Source organism: Leptidea sinapis, chromosome 47 (genome assembly GCF_905404315.1).
Source record: "Leptidea sinapis chromosome 47, ilLepSina1.1, whole genome shotgun sequence".
NCBI classification, from domain to species: Eukaryota; Metazoa; Arthropoda; class Insecta; order Lepidoptera; family Pieridae; genus Leptidea; species Leptidea sinapis.
In genome coordinates, this window is record NC_066311.1 from 2,340,375 (window position 1) to 2,350,486 (window position 10,112).

Here is a 10,112-nt window from a genome sequence, read left to right on the forward strand (position 1 = left end):
AGTTTATTATAAGCTCTTCAAAAACAGTTTCATAACATCTCAATAAAGCATCGCAAATGAGTACCTACACGGTTCATTAGGTGTCGTCATAGAGAGCTCGTCCGGCACCTCTGTAAATTAATGCAGGTACTCTGTGTACCTGGCACCCATATTTCGAACTTTTTATATACTTTTTTCAAATTTTGGTATGAGTTACATTTCCTTTGTTACAAATTTCAACAAATTTATATTTGATATAAACCATAGAATCTCAATTCAGCTAAGAGAATATTTTTTTTATGGAAAAGGAGGACAAACGATCGTACGGGTCACCTGGTGTGATTACCACCGCCCACTTGCAACACAAGAGGAGTCACAGGAGCGTTGCCGGTCTTTAGGCCGGAAGGTGTACGCGCTTTTTTTGAAGGTTCATTCCACAGCTTTGTAGTACGTGGAAGATATATATATAGATACTAGTGGACCCGACAGGCGGTTGTCCTCTACACACGTCTTAAATTTGAAAAATCGGTTCAGCCGTTAGAAGGAGTTCACTAATATACACATGAGCAGGAGAATTATATAATATGGACGTAATTGAGAATCTAAACCAATCTCAAATTCACTGGAACACACAAAAAAAAATTATCAAAATAGGCCCAGTCGTATAGGAGGTTCAATTGTGAATCTAAACCATTCGCGAATCCACCTAAAGAAACACAGAAAGTTTCATTAAAATAGGTCCAGCCGTTTAGGAGGAGTTCAGTTACAACAGACGCACAAAAGAAATATATATATATTAAGATTTAATGGAATCGAATGCTCGATAGAAATCTAACTGAACAAAATTACTCGACTTCGATGCTTCTGGAATGTTTTGCTGATGAATGTTTTACATGCTTAAACATAGATCTCCATTTGGAGTTTATCACGTACACTTAGCAGTAACAGAATCCTAAAAATTGTCCTGAAAATTGAGTGTTTCTTCCTGGATACATTTAGATCTACGTTTAAAAATACTATTAGTTTGCGAAGCTTGGCGCAGGTTGCGTTCAGCGTACCAGACGGTAACCCGAGAGGCACGGGTTCGATTCCTGCATCGTCGATAAATATTAGTTACATATTTAATTTGTATAATTAATCCTAGAAGTGAGGGATATGACTTCAAGAATAAAACGAACTGTTTACAAATAATATTCATTTATTTACTTTATTAGGAACAACAAACAGTAATAAGACATTTGACTATAACTAACTTATAAATATAAAGCTTAATTAATTGTGTAATTACAACTACAAAATGTACAAGAGACAAAAATACTTACATTAAGAGAGACACACACGTACAGAGAGATAAACATGTACACATACAATATTAATTAAAAAATGGAACAAACTTGCCGTCATAACTCTAAGCCGAAGAATCGCTAAGAACGAATAGCGGAGTCAAGAAGGCAATCTAACTTTCAAAGACAGAACTAGCAACTAATTTACGTACGCAAACGGTCGCCGTCTCAGAGAGGATTACTTTTCACAACTACCTCCATTTCCCACTGAAAATATTTACCCGCGCTCCAATGACCGCTCAAGTTATTTTCTATCTCCCTAAATTCTCGTAGTTTACATTTATTTATTTAGTATACTGAGATTTTAGTAAATGGTAAAATATTGCAAAATATTGTCTTGTGGTAAGAGAAACTCCTTAATTTCTTGCTTGCTACTTTTTTGCTACGAAGAAACAGCTGTTTATTAGATTCACCTCTACTCGCGATAGTAGACTATACAGGGTGTTCCAAAGTTATGGGACATGAAGCGAAAGTACCTTAAATATCGAAGATAGGCTATTTTACTGAAAGAATACTTTACATTATTTTTAAAAGTTAGAACTTCTGCATTCAAAGATTTTCTAAAAATTACTTGCCTCGTCTGGGAATCAAACCCACTGAATTGTAAAAAAAACACCCCTACTCTTATGATGCCAATCGAAAGAATGGCCAAAAACCAATAATTACTCTTCTTAAGGAACATAGTATTTTAAAAGAAAGGAACAACGTAAAATGAATGTTTTCCTACTTGGATTGGTACGAATGGACCGATTAGATGGCCGGCCAGATCTCCGGCCCTTACACCATTAGATTTTTTCTTTTGGGGATACGTGAAAGATATGCTATACAAAAAGCGATACGAGAACGTGGGCGAGTTACAAACAGAATTGTGCCATATTATATCGAGTGTTCACCATAAAATGATAAGAAAATCAACAGACAGTGGACTCATTAAAATATTGGCGATTTGCGTAAGACAAGAGGGATCACATTTTGAGCATTTAATTAATTAATTTACAAAAAAATACTCACTTAATTGACTACTTTCTTTTGAAATACTATGTTACTTAAGAAGAGTTATTAGTTTTTGGCCATTCTTTCGATTGGCATCATAAGAGTAGGGGTGTTTTTTTTACATTTAAGTCGGTTCGATTCCCAGACGAGGCAAGTAATTCTTATAAAATCTTTGAATGCAGAATAACTAACTTTTAAAAATAACATAAAGTCTTCTTTCAGTCAAATAGCCTATCTTCGATATTTAAGGTACTTTCCCTTCATGTCCCATAACTTTGGGACACCTTGTATGTACCCACGGACGAATAAAAAAAGATCCAACATCTAGAAAAATCAAAACTCGATTCGATCAAATTTTACGATAGAAAAAAATCACAAAGCCTTAAAATATCTACTATAAATTCTGCGATTACCATTTGAATTTTGAGCTATTTAATAAATTTTTCATTGAAACACTGAAGGTAGCGAATCTCTTCCTCGAAGCTCTCACCTTCCTAATATTATAAGCATTAACAATTGCATATGTAAACATATGCAGCGTCTCTTCTTATCTTTGTTTTGAGGATTATTTATTTTTATTAGGAAAAGCAAACAACTATAACTTACAAAGTAGGACGTAGGTACATAAAGAAATAACATATAAGTCTAATAAAATTGTAGTCAGATACGCTATCCACATCTTACTGTGTAAAACTTAGAGGTATTCAATGTTAGGTATATACAATAATATAAAAAAATGTTTATGCAATACTAATTGAAACTAAAGAGAAATAAACAATGTTCTTAATATTTTAGCTAGTTGGAGTAAATTAAATTTACAAAAATCACACAAACAATTAATAAACACAAAAAAGAAAACAAAACAAATAATTATCTACACAGATGTACACTTATTGACTATATTTACAATAATATTAATCTAAAGTACTTATGATGTTTAGTAGGTATTTAACCACAACGAGCCACATCCAAAGGTTAACCAACCTTACTTATAGTATTTAAAGATGTCAAAATGGCCGCCATGCAATTATCTTAGCTTGCACTCATATATTAATTTGAATTAAAATGGCTACTACATTGATGTTGCAAGAGCTTACCTACGACATAAAGCGTGAAAAATTACTTTTTACTTTCTTAAATTAAATCACACCGCTCAAGATTTCTTCAAGAGGGTGCAAACGTTTAAGCGGGTCACGTAATGGGAAGTTATGAAGCAACAGCACATGGACATCTGTAACAACAGAGGTCAAGAGATACGTTGCCAGTCTTTAAGGTCTGCTCTGAATACTGAAGGTTCGCTAAGTGGTTCGCAAATTGGGCAGCCGGTACCTAATTTTTTTTTATTAAAATTATAATAATATAATAATTAAATTTAAGTAAATTAAATTTAATTATAATAAAGATATATAAGAGCAATAGGACCAATGGTTCACTTGTCATAGTAATTATAGGCTACTTACTCTCAGTACGTTTTTATAGTAGTGGACCCGACAGACGTTGTCCTGTACACACGTCTTAAATTTGATAAAATCGATCCAGCCGTTAGGAAGAGTTCACTAACACATGAGCAGGAGAATTATATTATAATAACGGAATTGTGAATCTAAACCTTCTCGAATCCACCTGAAGACACACAGAAAGTTTCATTAAAATCGGTCCAGCCGTTTAGGAGGAGTTCAGTTACAAAAGAAATATTTACATTAAGATATATGGACGGAATTGAGAAACTAAACCAATCTCAAATTCACTGGAACACACAAAAAATAATCATCAATATCGGTCGAGCCGTTAAGGAGGAGTTTTTTTTATCTTCCAAAATAATGCATTGCATGTAAAGAAATTAAAAGATTGTGTGTGAAGTTGATCTCTCTAGTTTTCGGAGGTGTAGGGAAAAGTATGATGCTGAAAAGGAAATAAAAATTAAATTTACTTATTAAATTGAGTAAGAACTTACTATAACTTAAGCATTTTTCATTTCTTTCTGTTTCATGATCTTTGCAAAGTTATGTCATGGACAATGCGGAATTTGAACCCGCCCAGCGCTATGACCACTAAGCTAATGTTATAATTAATAATCAAATTTCCATAGATAATGTATACGTCTCAATTCTAGATAGAGCCTCTTGCTGCTAGACAACCCTATGAATGTGTTTGCGAGGTTTATTACTTTAGTGTGCGTGACAAGCCACGTCTTACACTCGCGATTTGTATGTCACTTTGTGTTAGTGTGCGTGCATTGCTCAAAATAGGGGTTAACTGATAACCTCAATTTTTTTCAACGCTTTCACAGCTGTCACAGTCTACCTAGACATATACGATTTATTTCTCAGAAGAATATTACAATATTCACTTATAGAGAAAATATATTCTAATTACTATATAATATAATATGTGAGCCGTGAGAGTATAACAATATCTATAATATATCGATTATTTTTTCTTGTTTAACTATAAATATCAACAGAGTAAGTAAAGTGGAAAAAGAAACAGTAAACACACACTAGATGTCACTTTGTGTTAGTGTGCGTACCTTGCTCAAAATAGGGGTTAACTGCAAACCACAACCTGAGAGTTGAACAAAGCAAACATAATTTTATAACGAGGCGGTACTCGAACGGTTAGCTCAGTTGGTTAGAGCACCGGCACGGAACGCCGCAGATCGTGGGTTCGAATCTCGCATCGTTTATAAAATTTTGTTTTTCAAATTTTATTTGTGTATTAATCCTAGATGTGAGGGTTATCACTTTAAAAACACAACATATTGTTTATATTAATTTGATAAATGGCGTCATTTACTCACAAAGAGAAACAATCTCTTTGCCAGTGTGATAAAAGTTTCCAGATAGATCAATACAAATAGAACACCTTTTCTTTTTAAGAATACTTAATAACTATTTACTCTACGTAGAGTTCCTGTGCTAAGCCACTGCTACGGGGTCACTATGTCATTAGGTTCTGAGTAGCGTTTGTATACAAATTTAAATGATGATAAAATATCTTAGAAATTCTTATTAAATATGTTATGTTTAGGGATCTCAACAGATTATGTTTTGAAGATTAGATTAGATTTTTAAGAATGTACAAAATTTGAACAAAAATAAACCATTAGGACATCTGGATTCGAGCCGCGGTCTTCTGCTTTCCGGATCACCCAATGTCCCATCTGAGCTATTATAGTTTTGGATAAAGTGGCGAAATTTACCTTTGTATTCTAATGTTATTGAAGCTGTTTCTCATTAAAACACGGATAAAACTACATTTTTAAAAATTGAAAGATAGCTAGATCGATTTCTCGCCCCCGAAACTACTAGTATACTAAATTTCATTAAAATCGTTGGAGCCGTTTCCGAGATTCAGATTATATATATACAAGAATTGCTCGTTTAAAGGTATAAGGTATATATTACGTACACACCTATAGGGTATTTATATACATATCGTGTTAATTTTTTATATATGTATAATACAAATAATGACATACGATTTTCTAAGTATGTTTCCGATTTTGGAATTCATATTATGCACTTTTAAGACCAGGCCCAGTTTCCGTAGATTTTAGGCGAAGCATTAAGGTGAGTGTATTCAAATTGCGGTGATAAGACATACGGGTTTTTTCTGAAGCTTGTTTGTCCTCTTGTTATTAAAAAAAATGGAAATGGTTAGTTTACGTTTACCCAAAAATTTTATTAGTCCCCGAGGGAGCTTGTTATGAATTGAACACGAATGAAGTCGCACGAAAAAGCTAGCAAATATAGATAGTGGTGTTATCTTGTTCGTAGAATGCAACAATTATATTGTTATTTTAGACTACTCGTCACCGGCGCCGTGGCTTAGTTGGTTAAAGCGCCTGTCTAGTAAACAGGAGATCGTGAGTTCGAATCTCGCCGGGGCCTATCGTGGTTTTTTTTTGTTATAATTTTGACAATAATACAATATCACCAAAGTATGTAAGTCCAAGCATTTCTGATAACCATGAATACAGTGTATTTTATTATTTATCAATTATTTAATAATAAGGTTCGAATTCCGGTAGGTGCAAACATTTATATATGATGAATATGGAAGTTTGTTTCCAAGTCATAGATGTTTATGTATGTTTAAGTAAGTATATCGTATTAAATATATCGTTGTCTTCCAACCCATAGCACAGGCTTTGCCTAATTTGGGGCAAGATAATTTGTCTAAAAGTGTGTCAATATTATTATTATCAAATAATTTAATTATTATCTGAACATATACAATTATTATACGACAAGTCATTTTATGAGTTAAGTCACTATAGTTATAATTGCAAAAAAAAATATTGTACTTATATATTCTTACCTGGATGGTTTTAGCTTCAGTTGGACTGTAGATGGCGCTGTTGCCTGGAGACAGGTTTTTTGATTTGTCTTCTTTTAATCTTTGTATACAGGTATCTATGTCATTTTTTTAGGGCTCCGTAGCCAAATGGAATACAATAGCACCCTAATAGATTCGACATGTCTGTCTGTCATTGATATAGTGTTTGCTCTGCAAAAGAGAGCTGTTCGTGCTATATATATATCAGCTTGTACGGTATTTTACTGAGGGTTCATGCTGCTGACATTGACATAGTGTTTGCTCTGCAAAAGAGAGCTGTTCGTGCTATATATCAACTAAGTAATAGACAGTCTCTCAAAGAAAAAATTAAAGAAATAAATATTATGACTGTTCATTGTCAGTACATTTATGAAAATTTAATATACGTTCACAAAAATCGTCACCTTTTTGCTCTTAATAGTGATTTTCATTATTATAACACTAGAAATAAGGGATTGCTTGTAACTAATTCTAGTAGGCTTCATAAGACACATAATAGCTTTAAGGGTAAATGTATACACTTCTATAATAAAGTCCCAGCCACTGTTCAGGCATTATCTATAAATAAATTTAAATGTTTTATAAAAAATGGCTCTGTCGTGAATCCTATTACTCCACTGCTGAATATCTACATGATCGGACTGCCTGGGACTAGATTGTGATTATTTTATAGCGATAGAAATGACTGTGCAATATTGTATATTTTAATTGAAAAGAGCGCAAAAAAAGAATGCTGGGAGAGTTTCTTGCGCCGTTTCTTCTCTCTCAGAGCACCATTTGTTTCCGAAGCGGTAGTAGTATCTAGTAGTTATTAGAAATGACATCAAAAAGAATTCTAAACGAATCAATTTTGAGAAAATAAATGCCTTTTATGCCTTTTTATGTCTGTCCGTCCATCACAGCCACTTTTTTCCGAAACTATAAGAACTGTACTGTTACAACTTGGTAAGTATTCTGTAAATTGCATTAAGGTTTTCACACAAAAATAAAAAATAAAAACAACAAATTTTGGGGGTCATTTTTCAACAAACCCATACGTGTGGGGTCTTTTCAACAAACCCATATCTATGGATAGGATAAAAATGATATTGAGGTTTGTAATATAATTTTTTCTAAACTGAATAGTTTGCGCGAGAGACACTGCCAAAGGTAAAATGTGTGTCCCTCCCTGTAACTTCTAAAATAAGAGAATTATAAAACGAAAAAAAATATATGATGTACAATACCATGAAAACTTCCACCGAAAATCGGTTTGAACGAGATCTAGTAAGTAGTATTTATTATACGTCACTAAACGTATTATCAATAACTTAATTGAAAAGAAATACACTACTATTAAAACAACAGTCAAAGTAACAACGAACTACAAGAACTTTTATATTCTGTTACTTGCTGCTACGGAACCCTTCTTGGGCGAGTCCGACTCGCACTTGGCCGCTTTTATAAAATCAATTTCAAAGTAGACGTTACTTTGCGGAAATCCCTAATTATCCAAATAATTTGAGTTTTATTTAGTATTAATTCCGCCAATATTTTGTCTTTAAACATTTTTTCTATACGTCAATGATCTCATGGCACATCTCTACAGTTATAATATTCCTAGTAATATTATGATTACCTTCATTCTTTATTCTCTCTCAAGTCTGCAGTCCAATAAAGTTTGATAGTTTTCTTTTAAAAACAGACCTGAAGCGATTTCAAAGTCTTAAGAAGTTCGAAGGCTTATTAAAAATGGAGCCGGATTACTCCTGCTGCGAACTGTTTCAACGCCTCTACGATAGTTAATCCGAACTTCGACTTATCGACTTAACAACTTACGCGGACCACAGCTCAATGTTCCTACCTAGTTCATAATTTGTTGGGATTTTTAACTAGGAACAAACAATGAATTCTTTTTTTTTATTGAAAAAGGAGGACAAACGACGTACAGGTCACCTGCTTTTAAGTGATCACAGGAGCGTTGCCGGCCTTTAAGGAAGGTGTACTTTTTTTGAAGGTACCCATGTCGTATCGTCAAGGAAATACCGCACAAGGAAGCTCATTCCACAGCTTTGTAGTACGTGGAAGAAAGCTCCTTGAAAAGCACACAGTGGAGGACCGCCACACATCGCGATGGTGGGGATGATATCCTAATTTGTGTTGTGTCGTGGTGGTCGAAGGTGGAATTCGGCGGCAGGAATCAGGTGAAACAGCTTTTGTGAACACTCCCCGTGATAAATGCGGCGGAAGACGCACAATGAATTCAAGCTCTAAAGGTTGATGCATCCAATTTACGAAAATTTATATGTATACAGATAATTCTTTATTATTTCTTATGAAATAATTTATATTATTTAAACATGACCCATATATTGGATGCAGCACCTTACAAACTATGGTATGGTATAGGGGCTCCTGTTTCCGCAATTAAACCACTAACATGGGTCCATTTTGCGTGCAGTAATGGCTAGTTACTCCAACCAGCCCAGTTCCTTCCAGAAGTTCAGAACATTCCTGGGGTGTTCACAGACTTCTTGGAGCGACCTCGTATTGGTTAAGGTTTTTGCCCGTTGGTTGGCCACCCCCGCACATTCCAGAATTACGTGAGCGACCGTTTCGTCTTCGGTCAGACAGCCTCTGCACTTAGGACTGTCCGTTACGCCGATTGTGAAAAGGTGTTTGTTTAGTGATGTGTGACCCGTTAGAGTGCCCACCATTATACGGATGTCATGTCTGTTGAGGCTGATAAGTCTACGTGTCAGTTTGGGCGATAGTGCAGGTATCGCCACCTACGACTGTCTACAGCTTGAGACATTCATCCATCGTTGGTGAGAGAGCGTATCCATGAGCGCATTTGGCTGAAGGGCAGTGGCAGCACTGGCAAAGGACCAGTCACTATATTTGCCGATGCCCGCCTTGCAAGCTCATCCGCTGCATCATTACCCAACGAACCACTATGTCCCTTGATCCATTGCAGAGTTACCAGGTTATAAGAGGCAACTTGCTCCAGGGTTTGGTGACATTCGTGTATTAGTGCTGAGTTGTGTGTGGTACCCTTCAGCGCTGTTAGTATCACCATACTGTCAGAAAGAAATCTGATGCTGTGGCCATGTACCTTTCTTCTTAATATAGCGCTGGCGGCTTCCTTGATGGCTACGCACTCACATTGGAAGATGGAGCTGTGTGTGCCCAAGGGTATGGAAATGTGTATGTTTAGTTCCTGTGAGAATATGCCGGCACCAGTTCCAGTAGACTTTTTCGAGCCGTCTGTGTAAATTCTTAATTCGTTTACACCTGACTGGTCAGCATCTTTCTCATGTAGCTGTATGTGATAGTTTTTATGAAAGGTATGTGTTTTAGGTATCTTATCACATGGTGCCTCACAGAGTGGATAATCCTTTGTTACCGTATTCCAGAGGTTATCTGTTAGGCCGTCTTCATTCTTCCATACACCCAACAGCTTTAGACGTAGAGTCG

The 10,112-nt window shown here is 35.2% G+C and overlaps 1 non-coding gene across 1 annotated transcript; it reads left to right on the forward strand.

Moving 5' to 3' along the window:
* The first annotated feature begins 6,134 nt into the window (after positions 1 to 6,134).
* On the forward strand, positions 6,135 to 6,208 carry Trnat-agu (transfer RNA threonine (anticodon AGU)). The gene has a single exon. It is a non-coding gene; the product is annotated as a tRNA-Thr (tRNA).
* The last annotated feature ends 3,904 nt before the right edge of the window (positions 6,209 to 10,112 follow it).